Raw genomic sequence first — 9,206 nt, 5'->3', positions numbered from 1 at the left:
AATGCAATCGACCGAGCTCAAGTAAGTTTTCTCAAAATACCTATACATGTTTTATTATATGATTTGCTTTGTGAATCTATGAATCACATGCTAGTTAAGGTCAAGGATCTGCTAAGAATTTGCATGATAGGATGCTAGGAAAGATGCCTTTATATGCCTATTGTATGAGCTTGTAGAATTGCATACTTATACTGATCAGTCAGTGATAAGATGGCCTGTTTAGGTTATGCTTGTTCCGATTACTCGATCCTCGAATGTTGCTTGATTTGTGCTTCTAGGAGTTTCCATTAACCTCAGCTAACTAGTAAGCGAGTATATTAAGTTACATATTGTTGAGACTAGATAATTTTAGAAGGTTAGGTTTTAACTCTATTGCGTAGCTCTTGTTTGAGTCCAACCGTTGTAGTGTGAGACCTTTCATTTGAAGAATTATCTGAATTCGACGATATGTCATTGTATTCGTGAGCTAGTTAAAGGATGTCAGGGGGAGTTCCTTATGCAGCTAATGACGGGGAGTAGTGTGGTGGTTGCCCTAGGTACATCGGTCCTTTTTAGGGTTTTGGCCTGCGTGGGCCGGGTTGCTTATCGCCTAGATCTTCCCAAGTTGTTTACTTAGATCCATAGCGCGTTTCACCTCTCTCAGTTGTGAAAATGTTTGTTGGATGGATTGGCATGATATGTGATACCTTGTGGCCTAACAGAAACTGGATGTTACGCTAGATTTGAAATCTTTCTTGGTAGGAAGTGAGATTAAAATATCCTCTGTTTGGTGGTGACTTGGAGTGTTGTTGCACGAATGCTGCTTGCTTTGTGCTTTGTGGGACTGGCGATGATGCGAGTTAACTATTAAGTGAATATGTTAAGTCACATGTGACATAGGTTAAATAATCTCAGAGTGACGGATTTGACCCTACTACGCAACTCTCGTTTGAGTCTAACCGTTGTAGGGATGAGTATTTCACTTGAAGGAATATCTAATCTTTAATGCGTGTGATTCTATTCATGAAGTAGTTAACTGGAATTATTGGGAGTTCTTCAGCAGATGCTGACAGGGTGAGGTCGGAAACCTAGGAGCACCTAGGATGTGTTGTAGTGGGTTGGACTACGCTGTTTAGTGCTGGGTATTGGATAGGTGTGGAAGGTAGTACTGGGCCCGTACTACTGGAAGCACATGATCCATACTCGACTCGAGGAAAATTTGGGGGATCCTAAGGAATTGGTTAAGGAAGGTGGCACGGTTTGGCACCATGATTTGTTGCGGTGTATTTCTGCCTTTATCAGTTTATCGGGTATGATCGTCCAGGCTGAAGATGGGTCTAATGATTGTTCGAGTAGTGACAGTTGAGTCGTGGGACTCAAGAAGGAGGTGAGTGTGATGAATCGCTCGAGGACTATAGTCGGAGATTAAGTGAGTGGCAGATGGATTGGGGTTAAGTACTTCCAGCTTTCTGTAGTCGGAGGAAAGAGATAGTGGTCATGCAATTTTCAGGGATGGTATGTATTCCCGACATGAGTATAGAAGATTGTGGCCTCTTGTCGACGGGTATGACAGTGTAAGAATGCACAAAAGGGTTTTTGCGGTGTCGTTGCTTTGAGATGAGATTAGGGGTCTGTTTCCTTGAAATTAGTTAGGTGAAGTGCTAGTTGATTGTTTCAGGAACCAAGGGAAGTGAATCAGCAAGAGCAACTTTTGTTGCCTCTGATGTATCCTGACTAAGAGAACGATGCTTCTTATAATTATGAGTAACGCTCGCGATAAATTGTTGCTGGGAAAATAGGCGAGGCATGTGGTAGTTCATTTGTTCTACATGGAGAATTGGTGTCATGAGCGGACATAATTATTGTTTGTACCTCTTCATGGGATTCTGATATTAGAGGTGGTTATGATTGGGAGGTTTTCGAGGTTCCCATCAGAGATCTGTGATAACTTTGTGTTTGCTTAGTCATTCACTTTGTGATTATGATTGGGAGGTTTGGGATGTGGTATGTCTGCAACGTCATTTGGTGGTAGTTCGAACTGTAAGTGGGGGAGAATCCGCTATTTTGGTTGACGGATAATTGCTATATTGATTTTAGGATTTCAACATAATGGGTCTTAGGGATTTGCGGTTCGGGTACGCGGAACGTCGTTTCAGGATTTGGTTAGGATGGAGGTGCAGAGCAAGTTACCATTAGATGTATGGGTTGAGGAATGCAAGAGTCATCTACTCAGCAAGAAGATGTTGGATGAGGAAGCTTGTTGTAGCCAGTGTTTCCTTTCAAAATATTGTTGAATAGATCAGGAGGCGTTGGGTCACGTAGGTTGAGCATCGAGTGTTGGGGCGACTTCCTCAACTCATTGTATAGATTGATATCTATGTTCTAGGGTGCGCAGTTTGATCGGTAAATCATCTTCAGAGTTTGGTGTGTCTAAGCACGAGTGAATTTTAGTGCAAGAATTGTGTTGGGTTATTGGGTTAGGTGTCAATGCATTCTCGATCGTTGGTCTTCTTGTTCATCATCAAAGTGGAGGTCCTCCGAAAGTCTCGAGTTGTGTCAATTGAATATCAATGGATGCATTAACCTATCATGAAGTTTCCTATGCATTATATTTTATTGGGTTTCTGGGTATGTTTACCCTTAATTGTGGTGTGGAATTTTGGTCCATAGAAGGCTCAAGTTTGGCAGTTATCCTTGATTATTGGAAGTTCGGATTTTGGGAAACGTCGTTCAACTTTCCTGTTTTGGCAACATTTCTAGATCACCTTGGAAGTTTCCCAACTTATTGAGAATTGTTGGAATTTGTTCGGTTTCAATCAAGGTGTGGGATCTTGTATCGATCGTTCATGAGGATGTTTCTGTTAACGGTTGAGGTTTGTCATTTCGTTAAATCTATTAGTACCTCACCCTTTGGGTAACGATGTGAGGACGAGAGGATACAGTAGATCCAGGGTTGGGTATGTGTCTCCCCTTGGGGATGTACATTGTCATAATGCCTCAATTATGGACATGAGGGGTACAAGTGGACTGAGTAAGATAACTTGAGACCTCTGGATTAGCATTGTTGGTATGGTGATTATTTGGGTTATAATTTTTGAATTGGGACAAGAGTATGATTGCCTATCTCCTCCTTTGGTTGTGCGCGACCATATTTTCATCCAATTTTACGTTGGTATCAGTCTGTACTGTGTAAGGAAGTGTGTATGATAGAAGAGTATTGCTCATGATTGTGTTTGGATAGCATTGAGAAGGATGTTGTTTGGGTTCCTGAGAGTCGGGGGCCTGCTAGTTGGGTATCTTAAGGTCCCTGTAAGGCTGGTCGCGCTTCTTCAGGCTATGGATGTAGTGTCAGCAAGATCGGTTTAGTACCATGACCTTATTGTGTAGTGGATAGCAGGTGTCACGAGGTATCGTGAACCGATGGTTGTATGATTTATATGGGTAAGACTCGTCGGTCTTTTGATTGAAGCTCTTAGGTCTCGGATCGTTAGCTTTCTTGGCCCATTTGGTTATTAGTGCATTGTGGGAGTCGAGAGATTCGGTGTCCAGCTGGTTTGGATCATGTGAGCAGTTAAAGGTTGTTAGGAATTATAGTTGTGCATTAGTAGCTGCTTGCAGAGTGTTTGCAATACGAAATTTGGTTGCTTGAGGATTGCCTATCAGGATTTTGATTACCAATGTTGGGCATCGGTTATGGAATCTCGAGCCATAGCTGACATGGGGTATTGTTGCAGCCTGAGAACTTTGTGGATTGAACATCCTTATGCTCGTGAGATCCGAATGTTGGTGATGACTTTTCAGGAAGTCGAGTGCTTATTTGAAGTATAGAGCTTCTCATTACCTTTCTGTGGATATAAGGATCTTCGGAATCGGAATTAAGATGAAGGAGTTATGGCCATTTGAAGTTAATAAGGAATTGGGGCTAATCCGAGTACGTTGGGCGTGCAAGGTGTACGCTGAGCATACTAGGCTCAAATGATCGCGGAGCATCACCCTTTTACATTGGGCGTACCATATGTACGCTAGGCGTACGTGGGTCAGATGTAAACCCTAAATTTTAGGGTTTGAACCTTATTTAAGCCTCATTAACTCTCGAAGCCCTCCCCATTTGCAGCCTCCATCCCTCTTGGTGATTGCTTGAAAGTGAGTTTGGGTCTTGAAAGTGAGTTTTGATGTGTTTTAGTGAAAGAAGAAGAAGAAGAAGAAGAAGAAGAAGAAGAAGAAGAAGAAGAACTCTTGGTGATTGCTTGGAGGGATAGCTTGAGATAGTAGATACATAAATACCTTCTCATTTGCAAGCCTTTTGAGGTAAAAATATCTCACCTTGATAGTCAATTGTGCTAGATCTACTTTATGGTGTTATTTGTGCATTTTTGAGTTTTTTGAGTTAAAGTTGAGCTTTTAATATACTCTAGAAGCAATGGATGCTAGATCTTAGCTCCATTAAGGTCCCATGTTTATAAAAAAAAATACAAAATTTATGGAGGATATTGATCCATTCATGTATTAAGATCTTCATTAAGCTTCTCTTTGAGTATTGGGTCCCATTAAGCCATGCATGAGTGTAAAGTTTCCAACTTTACGTGATAAGTCACTCTTAGGGTCCGAATCTGAGAGTATAGCAAAAGGTCTTAACTGTTTAAGAGCTTAATGAAGAGGATTCGTGGTTATGGGAGTATGTTGGGCATACAAGCTGAGTACGCAGGCATTAGGGCACGACAATTCTCGGTTTTGGGCCGTGGTTTGGATTTTTAAGTTTGGGCCTTGTTGGGCCATTAGAATTATGATTTGGGCTATTTACTAGTACTTTGGGCTTCCTTGGATTTACGCCCATGATGGGTTTTGGGGCTAATTTTGAAGATTGGGCCATAATTGGGCCTTGGGTTGCCATTTAGGATTTGCGCCTTTTGGGTAATTGGATTGGGCTTTGGTTTTGGATCAAGTAAGGAAGAGGGTAAAATGGTATTTTACCCTGGTTATGGGCGAAATAGATTAGATTCTTGGCTGGGATGAGATCCAATTAATAACTGGATATTATTTCGATGTTGATAGTGCGGGGATTTTCCGGACCAGCAGGCAGAGATTCTTTTGCGTATTTCAACAGCTAGAGGTGAGTCCTCCTTCGCAGTACCTGTGGGTCGAAGGCACCAATGTCGGCCCACTAGTTTATGATGTAGTGTGATGATTATCTTTGTGACAATTTTCAGTTATGCTTGTATTTGCTTGATGACTCTGTGATTTCTGTTATGATATTATGTGGTAGTAGTAGAGGTGAAATAGACCCGGTATCCGGTTGAAATAGACCGAAGAGGTAGGCAAGCACCCAAATATGTTTGATCGTATCCACTTTAAATAGACCGAAGGGGTAGGCAAGCACCGAAATATGCTTGATAGTATCCGGTTGAAATAGACCGAAGGGGTAGGCAAGCACCCATATATGCTAGACAGTATCCGGTTGAAATAGATCGAAGGGTAGGCAAGCACCCAAATATGCTTAGCAATATGTTCGTTTAGTATGTGGTATTTTGGGGATCTCACTAAGCTTTGTGCTTATGGTTTTTCAGTTTATGTTTTCATGTACTTCTGGTACAAGGGGAAAGAGTCGGAATGATTGCAGTGCACACACCACTTCGTTCCGCACTTTATAATTACTCTGATATTTTATGATGTAGTTGATACACTTTGTTCCACCATAGTTTTATGATGATGTTTTGGATAATAGTTTTATTAATTTAAAAAACGAAATTTTTTAGTCTTAATCTTTAGGACGTTACATGGTGGGAGGAGGTTGGCTATACTTTGGGAGCCCCAACCATTGAGGCCATGTCATGGTCGGATTTTGTGACCCGGTTTCGAGAGGAGTTTGCACCAGCTGTTGAGGTGCAACAGCTAGCGATGGAGTTTCTAGATATGCGACGGACGACTGAGACTGTGGCGGAGATCACTGCCAAGTTCAGAGCGAGAGCCCTATTGGTACCTCAGTATACCGCAGACGAGGAGATGCGGAAGACTCGGTACCATGACATGTTGAGACCAGATATTCAGGAGTTTGTCAGTTTTTACGCCTGCCTGACACTGGACGACATGATATCGTGGGCTCGGGAACGGGAGATTGATTTGGAGCACATAGGGAAGAGGAAGGCAGAGCAAGGGCAGATGAATGGGGTTTTGATGAAGAAACCCAAGTGTATCGATTCTAGATCGAGGGGCTAGCAGGGTCGGGGCTACTGTGGCAAGTTCAGCAAGACGCATCATAGAGTCTGCATGGCGGGTAGCTCGGGTTGCTATAAGTGCGGTAGGATAGGGCACTTCGGTAGGGATTGTACCACCACCATTTATGTTGGATTAGGTGTCTAAGCTCATAACTATAATTGGTATGTACTTGAATTGATAGTAGCATAGTCCTTTTGGGTTGCCTTCATACTTGCTACTAGACAGGATGACCTATTGAGAAAGAGCACGAATTTATTATTTGGAATAAAAATTTGATATAAATGATTTATTTATGTATTATGGAAATAATATATTAATTAGAAATCATATTATTTAATTAATATTTAATTAAAACTTAATCTGGAATTAATTTTGGGATTAAAGGAATTAATTAAAAGTGCAAGGTCTATTTAGCAATTTATTGATAGTTATGGAAATGGGCTCTTGGACCCTCCTAGATGGGGTGGACGAAGTCTTCTAGAAAAGCCCTAGAAATTTCGTCCAAGAGCCTCTTGGATGGAGTCCATGGACTGCTTAGGCCTTAAACTAAGGAATTAGGGTTTCATCCTTAAAACCCTAGCTTTAGCTCTAAGCTACCAACAACTATATAAAGGGATATACCCGTCATAGTTTCGGCGATGCACTCAAACCCTAAGGGAAGCCAAAACTGTCGAAGCATCTTCCTCCTCTCTCTTCTCATCCTCTTGCAAAGTGTGTTTTTGAGCCATTAGAGGTGTTACGCTCGTGACACTTATTCTCAAGCCTCAACAACTTAAAGGAATTGTTGTTATTGCTACATAACAACACAAGTTTAGTTTACTATCTTTTGTGTTTTCGAATTGTTCATAGGGTTAATAAGGTTTCCCATAAGTAGATCAGTCATTGCATGTTCAATTAGTAAAACATAGATCGGGAAATCTAGGGTTGCATGCACACTTAGGAATTTTGTATGTTTTGCATGAAACCCATGAGTGGTATCATAGCCTAGGGCTTTGTTTTATGATTGAATTGGTTGCAATAAGCTATTTGATCGAATAAGGAATGAAAATCGAAAATACCATGCTCACGACGTGAGCAGTGTGGCTCACGACGTGAGCTCGGAGCAGTTCCGAAAATCTGCACAAAAACTGCCTAATCTTGTTTTAAGAGATAATTTCTAGCCATGTTTATCTTCCAAATCTGATTTTAAAAAATATTTGATAATAAATTGAATCCCGTGAAATTGGGAGATAATTATTTGATTTGATTTATTACTTTTTATAATTATAATTGTTAATCTTTTAAATGTTTAAAATAATTAAATTGAATATTAATTGTACGTGATAATCAATGTCAAATATATCGGGTTAAAATTTTAATTAAAAAATTAAATGGTTGAATTTTGCAAAAACAAATTTAGAACCCTAGTATTTTAAAATATTTAAAATACACCTTATATATTATATACAATTAAATGTTTAATATTATATATATATATATATATATATATATATGTATAAGACGAGTCAGTCGAACCGCTAGTATGCCTCATTCACGAAGCTGATATATAAGGGGCGTATAAGGAAACAGCCTATAAAATGATTGTTGAATGGGTGTCCACTCTCACCCACCGCTTTCTTGATTGGTGGAGGGTCGTTAGCCAAACGGGTTTGATAGGACACTTAATTCTTATTAATAAGTATAATGAAATAAATAAAGTAACTAAATGTTTTCAAAAATTCTCAATCTTAGTTACTTTAGGAAAATATGAATTTGATGCTAATCCATGAAATTGCACATTGCACTTTATAAAAGTCATTAGTGGAGTGTGTGTGGTTAACCAACACACTGATATGGACTAATAAAGGGTGGAAATGGGTATCTCGTAAATTATCATTGATTAATGGAGCGTGTGTGGCTAATCGGCACATTAATTAGGTGATAAATGACATCGAGAGTACCAAGCTAATTTGCATGGTTATGCACACCTTGTTTGTGATCCTCGGTATCCCAGTCACAAATAAAAAGGGCATAATCGAGATTAAACATCTCATTGAATAGTTCAATGAATCTCAAAAGATCTAGCAATTTCATTTAAAAAAACATAATTCGTTCAAATTTCGTTTTTCTTGGTGAAATCGATAAATCGTCATTTACCTACCTTTAAATAATTTGCAATTGGACTACGACATCCCTTTTCTGAATTCTGAATTATTTAGTTGGGTCCTACCTTAATATTTCATTTGGGTGTTATATTAAGGATTATTCCTATCTAATAAAAAATTATTCTTCTTCTTTTTCAGATGTCAACTTCCAACAATGCTTCTGGTTCCTCCAACAACAACAACTCCTCCAACAACTTCTCGCTATTAGGAATTTGCTCAAAAGTCAGCTTTGATGACACCAATTATAATGATTGGATGCGAAACATCAAGATGGCTCTACGATTCGATGACAAGGAGTATGTGCTCAAAAAACCACTAGACAAGATTGAATAACACAAAAGCTACTCCTGACGAACTAGCTGAGTATAGTAGGCACTACAATGATGCTACCAAAGTGTCGTGCATCATGGTGGCTACTATGACTCCTGAGTTGCAAAGGTTCTACAAGGATTACTGGTCGTATGAGATGAACAAGGACTTGATGGAACAGTACCATCAACGAGCTCATCATGAGAGATATGAGATAATAAAATCCCTTATTACCAGCAAGATGAAGGATGGAGAGTCTGTCACGACCCACTTGCAATGCATGCAACGTTATGTGGATCGTTTGCTGAAACTGAATGTGAACTTCGATGAGGAATTGGCCTTGACATAGTCTTGCACTCATTACCCAGTTGTTATGATCAGTTTATCATGACTTATCATTTGAACAAGGAGGAAACCACATTGAGTCAACTTCAAAGCTCGCCAAGAACGGCTGAAAGTGGAATAAAGGGAAAGAGTATTGCCTCTACTACTGCTCCTGCTACTCCTGTCTTGGCAATTGGCCAAGGAAAGGGGAAGAAGAGGAAAGCTCCCTCAAAACAA

This window comes from Lactuca virosa, chromosome 4 (genome assembly GCF_052849685.1).
Source record: "Lactuca virosa cultivar CGN04683 chromosome 4, Lactuca_virosa_CGN04683_v6, whole genome shotgun sequence".
NCBI lineage: Eukaryota > Viridiplantae > Streptophyta > Magnoliopsida > Asterales > Asteraceae > Lactuca > Lactuca virosa.
The sequence above is the reverse complement of the archived record's forward strand: the minus strand, read 5'-3'. Positions refer to the sequence as shown.